Source organism: Ranitomeya variabilis, chromosome 5, assembly GCF_051348905.1.
Source record: "Ranitomeya variabilis isolate aRanVar5 chromosome 5, aRanVar5.hap1, whole genome shotgun sequence".
In the NCBI taxonomy this organism is placed as follows: domain Eukaryota; kingdom Metazoa; phylum Chordata; class Amphibia; order Anura; family Dendrobatidae; genus Ranitomeya; species Ranitomeya variabilis.
Window position 1 is genome coordinate 136655384 of NC_135236.1, and position 9462 is coordinate 136664845.

Genomic DNA, 9462 nt, shown 5'->3' on the forward strand with positions numbered 1-9462 from the left:
TTGAATCTCCTCTGAAGAGTGGCATCATGGGCTCCTCAAAACAACTGTCAAATGATCTGAAAACAAAGATTATTCAACATAGTTGTTCAGGGGAAGGATACAAAAAGCTGTCTCAGAGATTTAACCTGTTAATTTCCACTGTGAGGAACATAGTAAGGAAATGGAAGAACACAGGTACAGTTCTTGTTAAGGCCAGAAGTGGCAGGCCAAGAAAAACATCAGAAAGGCAGAGAAGAAGAATGGTGAGATCAGTCAAGGACAATCCTCAGACTTTTCTCATGATTGCATACACCTGGCTACGAAGTTCAAAGCTCAATGAGGTTACAAAACCAAACAAACTGCTTTAGTAAGTCAGTAAAAAGTAGGTAGGAGTATGTTAAACAAGAAAATGATAAGGGTGCCCATGTTTATGCACCTGTCAAATTTTGTTTGAATGCAGATTGCACAATTTCTGTTAGTACAATAAACCTCATTTTAAGGCAGAAACATTACTGTGTCCAACAGTTATTAGATATATGAAACTGAAATAGCTGTTGCAAAAAAAACAATTTTTATAAAACATTAAGCTTAAGATTAATAGGGGTGCCCAAACTTTTTCATATAACTGTATATATATATACATACTGTATATATGTTTTAACGAACATTTGAGCACATAAATCCATTAGATGTCGGTTTTGCAAGCCTGCGAGAAAATATCGCAGTACGGATGCCATACGGATTACATACGGAGGATGCCATGCGCAAAATACGCTGACACACTCTGCCTACGGATGACATGTGGATCACTATTTTTGGAACATTTTTGCGTATTACGGCCGTAAAATACGGACCGTATTTTCATACACTGAGTGTGACGCCGGCCTAATAGAATTGAGAAGGCGGAGAACCTTTTATGTATTTATTTTTTCTCTCCACCTTCGAGAAAATTTGATGTCAATCTCTTCAAAGTAATTCGACCTGGTTTTTTTTGGATGTGGAGAAAACTGTTGTGGGACCCGACCCTTTAGGTAAGCCAATAATTGGATTACAAGTGTTCCTAGGAACCTTCATTGGTGAAAATTGGGCCATTTAATGGACTGGCAATCACCTGAAGATTAAGCAAAAAGGTTTGTTGGTCAAGTGTGATATCTTTAGTGTGGGCTTAAAAAAAACACAACCAAAAAACAAAAAAAACATCATTATTGGCAACACATCATCCTATGTTATGGGGTTTATCTGCTGTCACTATGTAGGCCAGGGGTGTCAAACTGCATTCCTCAAGGACCTCAAACCATGAGTGTTTTCAAGATTTCCTTAGCATTCCACAAGGTGCTGGAATCATTCTGTGCAGGTGATTAAATTATCACCTGTGCAATACAAGGAAATCCTGAAAACATGACCTGTTTGCGGCCCTCGAGGAATGCAGTTTGACACCTCTGATGTAGGCGATCAGCAGTGGTTTATGGCCTGGTTCAGCTCTGGTAAAAAGGGACAATCGACAGACCAGCATTTAGCTCACAGCTCTCATGTGAGGCCGTTATACTTCCAACAGAAGAACTACAATGTCTCTAATGAAGCACTTATTACCCTCGGGCTCATTTGTTGAGAACTTGGAAAAAAAATCCTACATTTCTATCCAGTGTGTAAACAGTCAGGGGCAAATTTACCTATCGGAGACTCCGCGAGCTAAAAATGACAATACAAATATTATTGCATCTGATGCTCACAGCTTTATCTACACAGCAGCACCACCACAAAAGAAACAAGAAATCAACAGCCTACAAGGACAAGGAGCCGCGTGTGACAGGAGCCGGCCCCGAATTCTCACAGATGATAGCAGGCTCCCCCTCAGGACGGGACAGAAAGGTCACAGCTACTCCCAGCATTTCACAGGGAAAACATTCACACAGATAAGATGATGGCCGCCGGAGGACACTGGAGATGGGGACAATTTTAGAGGACAATGCAGTAATTAAAGGGGAAGTCAGGTGTATAAAATATATCTGGGCCACAGGTGCGTAACTGCAGATGGACTGCGGCAAGACTGACGGCCCTGATCTCAGGTCATGTACAGCCAACAGCAGTGCATAACGGTAGAACTACCAGGGTGGGGGACAAGGCAGCGGCTATAGGTCCAACAGCAGAGCACTATCCCCATACAGTAACACCGCCGTGTGCACCATCACCATACAGTAACACCACTGTGTGCATTATCCCCATACAGTAACACCGCTGTGTGCACTATCCCCATACAGTAACACCGCTGTGTGCACTATCCCCATACAGTAACACTGCCGTGTGCACCATCCCCATACAGTAACACCGCCGTGTGCATTATCCCCATACAGTAACACCGCCGTGTGCACCATCCCCATACAGTGACACCGCCGTGTGCATTATCCCCATACAGTAACACCGCCGTGTGCACCATCCCCATACAGTAACACCGCCGTGTGCATTATCCCCATACAGTAACACTGCCGTGTGCACCATCCCCATACAGTAACACCGCCGTGTGCATTATCCCCATACAGTAACACCGCCGTGTGCACCATCCCCATACAGTGACACCGCCGTGTGCATTATCCCCATACAGTAACACCGCCGTGTGCATTATCCCCATACAGTAACACCGCCGTGTGCACCATCCCCATACAGTGACACCGCCGTGTGCATTATCCCCATACAGTGACACCGCCGTGTGCATTATCCCCATACAGTAACACTGCTGTGTGCATCATCCCCATACAGTAACACCGCTGTGTGCATTATCCCCACACAGTAACACCGCTGTGTGCATTATCCCCCATACAGTAACACCGCTGTGTGCACATCCCCATACAGTAACACCGCTGTGTGCATTATCCCCATACAGTAACACCGCTGTGTGCATTATCCCCCATACAGTAACACCGCTGTGTGCACATCCCCATACAGTAACACCGCTGTGTGCATTATCCCCATACAGTAACACCGCCGTGTGCATTATCCCCATACAGTAACACCGCCGTGTGCACCATCCCCATACAGTGACACCGCCGTGTGCATTATCCCCATACAGTAACACCGCCGTGTGCATTATCCCCATACAGTAACACCGCCGTGTGCACCATCCCCATACAGTGACACCGCCGTGTGCATTATCCCCATACAGTGACACCGCCGTGTGCATTATCCCCATACAGTAACACTGCTGTGTGCATCATCCCCATACAGTAACACCGCTGTGTGCATTATCCCCACACAGTAACACCGCTGTGTGCATTATCCCCCATACAGTAACACCGCTGTGTGCACATCCCCATACAGTAACACCGCTGTGTGCATTATCCCCATACAGTAACACCGCTGTGTGCATTATCCCCCATACAGTAACACCGCTGTGTGCACATCCCCATACAGTAACACCGCTGTGTGCATTATCCCCATACAGTAACACCGCTGTGTGCATCATCCCCATACAGTAACACCGCTGTGTGCACATCCCCATACAGTAACACCGCTGTGTGTATCACCCCCATACAGTAACACCACTGTGTGCATCATCCCCATACAGTAACACCACTGTGTGCATCATCCCCATACAGTAACACCGCTGTGTGCATCATCCCCATGCAGTAACACCGCTGTGTGCATTATCCCCACACAGTAACACCGCTGTGTGCATCATCCCCATACAGTAACACCGCTGTGTGCATTATCCCCACACAGTAACACCGCTGTGTGCATTATCCCCCATACAGTAACACCGTTGTGTGCACCATCCCCATACAGTAACACCGCTGTGTGCATTATCCCCATACAGTAACACCGCTGTGTGCATCATCCCACCACTGTGTGCATCATCCCCATACAGTAACACCACTGTGTGCACCATCCCCATACAGTAACACCGCTATGTGCATTATCCCCATACAGTAACACCGCCGTGTGCACCATCCCCATACAGTGACACCGCTGTGTGCATTATCCCCATACAGTAACACCGCCGTGTGCATTATCCCCATACAGTAACACCGCCGTGTGCACCATCCCCATACAGTGACACCGCCGTGTGCATTATCCCCATACAGTAACACTGCTGTGTGCATCATCCCCATACAGTAACACCGCTGTGTGCATTATCCCCACACAGTAACACCGCTGTGTGCATTATCCCCCATACAGTAACACCGCTGTGTGCACATCCCCATACAGTAACACCGCTGTGTGCATTATCCCCATACAGTAACACCGCTGTGTGCATTATCCCCCATACAGTAACACCGCTGTGTGCACATCCCCATACAGTAACACCGCTGTGTGCATTATCCCCATACAGTAACACCGCTGTGTGCATCATCCCCATACAGTAACACCGCTGTGTGCACATCCCCATACAGTAACACCGCTGTGTGTATCACCCCCATACAGTAACACCACTGTGTGCATCATCCCCATACAGTAACACCACTGTGTGCATCATCCCCATACAGTAACACCGCTGTGTGCATCATCCCCACACAGTAACACCGCTGTGTGCATCATCCCCATACAGTAACACCGCTGTGTGCATTATCCCCACACAGTAACACCGCTGTGTGCATTATCTCCCATACAGTAACACCGTTGTGTGCACCATCCCCATACAGTAACACCGCTGTGTGCATTATCCCCATACAGTAACACCACTGTGTGCACCATCCCCATACAGTAACACCGCTATGTGCATCATCCCCATACAGTAACACCGCTGTGTGCATTATCCCCATACAGTAACACCACTGTGTGCATCACCCCCATACAATAACACCACTGTGTGCATCATCCCCATACAGTAACACCACTGTGTGCATCATCCCCATACAGTAACACCGCTATGTGCATCATCCCCATACAGTAACACCACTGTGTGCATCATCCCCATACAGTAACACCGCTGTGTGCACTATCCCCATACAGTAACACCGCTATGTGCACCATCCCCATACAGTAACACCGCTATGTGTACCATCCCCATACAGTAACACCGCTGTGTGCATCATCCCCATACAGTAACACCGCTATGTGCATCATCTCCATACAGTAACACCGCTGTGTGCATTATCCCCATACAGTAACACCACTGTGAGCATTATCCCCATACAGTAACACCGCTATGTGCATCATCCCCATACAGTAACACCACTGTGTGCATCATCCCCATACAGTAACATCGCTGTGTGCATCATCCCCATACAGTAACACCGCTATGTGCACCATCCCCATACAGTAACACCGCTATGTGCACCATCCCCATACAGTAACACCGCTATGTGCATCATCCCATCACTGTGTGCATCATCCCCATACAGTAACACCACTGTGTGCATCATCCCCATACAGTAACACCGCTATGTGCATCATCCCCATACAGTAACACCGCTGTGTGCATTATCCCCATACAGTAACACCACTGTGTGCATTATCCCCATACAGTAACACCGCTATGTGCATCATCCCCATACAGTAACACCGCTATGTGCATCATCCCAACACTGTGTGCATCATCCCCATACAGTAACACCGCTATGTCCATCATCCCCATACAGTAACACCGCTATGTGCATCATCCCACCACTGTGTGCATGATCCCCATACAGTAACACCACTGTGTGCACCATCCCCATACAGTAACACCGCTATGTGCATCATCCCCATACAGTAACACCGCTGTGTGCATTATCCCCATACAGTAACACCGCTGTGTGCACTATCCCATTACAGTAACACCGTTGTGTGCATTATCCCCTTATGGCAACACCACTATGTGCATCAACCCCGGTAACACCGCTGTGTGCATTATCCCCATAAAGTAACACCGCTATGTGCATAATCCCTTTATGGTAACACTGCTATGTGCATCATCCCCATGCATCAACCCTGGTAACACCGCTGCATGCATTGTCCCCTTACGGAAACACCGCTGCGTGCATTATCCCCTTTCGGTAACACCGCTGCGTGCATTATCCCCTTACAGTAACACCGCTATGTGCATCAACCCTGGCAACACCGCTATATGCATCATCCACATGCATCAGCCCCGGTAACACCGCTGTGTGCATTATCCCCATACATCAACCCTGGTAACACTGCTGTGTGCATTATCTCCATACGGTAACACTCCTGTGTGAATTATCCCTGTATGGCAACACCGCTATGTGCATCAGCCCCGGTAACACTGCTGTGCTCATCATCCCCGTATGGTGACAATGCTGTGGCTATCAATCCCGTAGGGTGACAATGCTATGCGCATCAACCCCGTACGGTGACAGTGCTGTGCACATTATCCCCCGTACGCTGACACTGCTGTGCACATTATCCCCCGTACTCCGACACTGCTGTGCACATTATCCCCCATACAGTGACACTGCTGTGCACATTATCCCCCGTACGGTGACACTGCTGTGCACATTATCCCCCCCGTACGGTGACACTGCTGTGCACATTATCCCCCCGTACGGTGACACTGCTGTGCACATTATCCCCCCGTACGGTGACACTGCTGTGCACATTATCCCCCCGTATGGTGACAATGCTGTGCGCATCAACCCCATAAGATGACACTGCTGTGCACATTATCCCCCGTACGGTAACACTGCTGTGCACATTATCCCCAGTATGGTGACACTGCTGTGCACATTATCCCCCCGTATGGTGACACTGCTGTGCACATTATCCCCCCGTATGGTGACACTGCTGTGCACATTATCCCCAGTATGGTGACACTGCTGTGCACATTATCCCCCCGTATGGTGACACTGCTGTGCACATTATCCCCAGTATGGTGACACTGCTGTGCACATTATCCCCAGTATGGTGACACTGCTGTGCACATTATCCCCAGTACGGTGACACTGCTGTGCTCATTATCCCCTGTATGGTGACACTGATGTGTATTCTAATATGCAAGTTTATAAACGAAAAAAAAAAAAACAGGACAACACATGGCCGCCACCTACCTATCATTTTTTATTTACAATAACAGGAGTTCACATTTTTAACATTAAAAAATAATTTCAAAATCCCACACTGATGAAATGGCGGCATCTGAGCTCATCATAGGGAAGGTCCAGCACAACTCCTACTACTGAATGGTGATGTCAGGGGATGGCACATGGCTGCTAAATGTCAACCACTGGCAACTAAAGATGGAGGGAAAGATATCCTGTTGAAAGGGTTTTGCGATGTAAGGGCACAGAGAATATGGCTATTTAGCTTTACCGCAGGAATTTGGTTTCTAACCGAGAAAACCCAGATGTCAGGTCTAATTAAATGACCAAATTCACACTCTGCCAAGTGGCAAAGCATCCCGTATGTATGATTAGCAAACCTAATCAGAAGTTACAAAGGCCTATGAATTTATCATATCATTCTGTATTATGGTTCATTTTCTTTTACATAGGACTGCACATTGCTTAATGCGTTTTCATGGGGCATGAAGAATGTTTCCAGGGATAAGAATCATCTGTTTCATGATGATCATTTTAGGCTACTTTCACACATCAGTTTTTTTGTTTCAGGCAGAATCAGGCAATTTTTTTAAAAATTAGATTTTTATTTTTTAACCCGAGGGGGGAGGGAGAGAGAGAGAGAAAGAGAGGGAGAGAGGGAGAGAGAGAGGGAGAGGGAGAGAAAAAAAATGTGCATGATTTGCGTGGGAAATGCTTGGAAAAACGGATACGGAGGCCGGATTCATCATTTCACATCTCCGTTTCACACATTTTTGGCCGGCTCCGACACTGTGCACTTTTTTTCGCCGGACAAAAAAAACGTTCCTATGGACGTTTTCTCCGTCCGCCGGAAACGACTATTTGGACGGATCCGGAAACAAACAGATGAAACGTCTGGCCATCAGGTGCAATCCGGCGCTAATACAACTCTATGAGAAAAAAACGGATCCGGCGTAAAAAAAAACCCAGATCCGTTTTTTTTTTCAACACTTGACGGATTGTGCCTGAAACAAAAAACCTGATGTGTGAAAGTAGCCCAAGTCTCATAAAATATCTAATAGGATTGTTAAAAAGTACAGCCTCATTCAGTTGTCAATTGTTTCTCTCATACGTAGAAAAAAATGGATCCATTTTCTGCAGTTTGCTGGATAAGATATTCACCAACATTTGGTCAGTGTGTCCTATTTTACCAGCAGTTTTTTCTCAAATGCAAAAACCGTGATGGTTTCTTAAGAGAAACATCAGGTCGGTTAAAAAAAAAAAAAAAAAATCATATTACTAGGATCTAACAGGTGCGCTGTCCAAGTTTCCCCATAGACTTGAATTGCCCAGTGTGAGCAAAGACTCCGATCAGTGGAAAGGTCTCTTTTTTTTTTGCAGGCCCTCGGTTCCTAACAGACAAGTAAATGGCCTCAGACTATAACAGGTTCATGTTCTGGCTGCAATATGTATGTGACAACAGATGTCTGAATGGTGGGGTGTTAAGTCTACACTGTAACTTTGTCAGTAAGTGCAACATTTTTGTGGTTGTTAAAAATGAGCGTATGAACACACATATTGGTCCAGATTCACCAACGCTAGTGAATATTTCACCGCTCTTAATGGGCAGAGGAGAATGCTGCAGATAAGCCCCTGATGCCGGTGGCCTTCGCTCATATACGATTTGTGGGGTGACAGATTCCCTTTAAAGTTGCGGCCTCTAACCTGTATACCCTCTCTATACCTTCAAAATCAAAGCTGAATCGATCACCTTTATGGTAGCTGTGCAAAGTGACGCAATACCGCAGAGATGCTGATAGCAGTGTTACTAACCGCATCTGACAAGCGTCTTCTAATATGCTTTTTTAATGGTCCAATGGCATTATCCTACATATTAGACGACATAATGTGCAGTCTTATCAGATAAATAATGCCTGTGGTACTGCAGTTGATAAAATGTTTTATATTAAAGGTCTGACCTGTAGTTGAGCATACAAAACTATTGGATTTGTGTGCATGACTACAAGAAATACGTTTTGTGATACCACATTTGAAAAATAAAAGACTTTTAGAGAGAGACAGGTATCTGCAGTTTTTTTATGGTTGTACTGAAATAAGCTTGGGGATAAAATGGATCCCAATGTCGGTGCTCTTTTAGCCACATACCTGATATCTGTGTTATTCAGTCTATTATAGAGTTTGGAATCTTGATTGACAATGGGTAGATATTTTTTGATGATTCGTACAACCTCATAATACTGGGGACCGTATTGTGTTGAAAAAGTGATTAGATTGTTATTACTCACAGAACTAGTATGGTTTATATTTATTTATGTTAATAATTAATCTGCAATTAATGTTAACATTATTTGGAGATTAAAAAACAGAGGCTATAGGGACTCGGATTTAAAAAATGCCATTTGACAGGTATCGGCCATGAATAGATGCAACCTACTTGATTCTAACTTGTGTGAGGCAGTGACCCCTGTTACAGCTAGGGGGCGCTGTTTGTGCTCTCCAGAATGCGCAC

The 9462-nt window shown here is 45.9% G+C and overlaps 1 protein-coding gene across 9 annotated transcripts in view; it reads right to left on the bottom strand.

Moving 5' to 3' along the window:
* Positions 1 to 9462, bottom strand: part of MEF2A (myocyte enhancer factor 2A) — a 167874-nt gene that overhangs the window by 46455 nt on the left and 111957 nt on the right. The window lies entirely within an intron of this gene.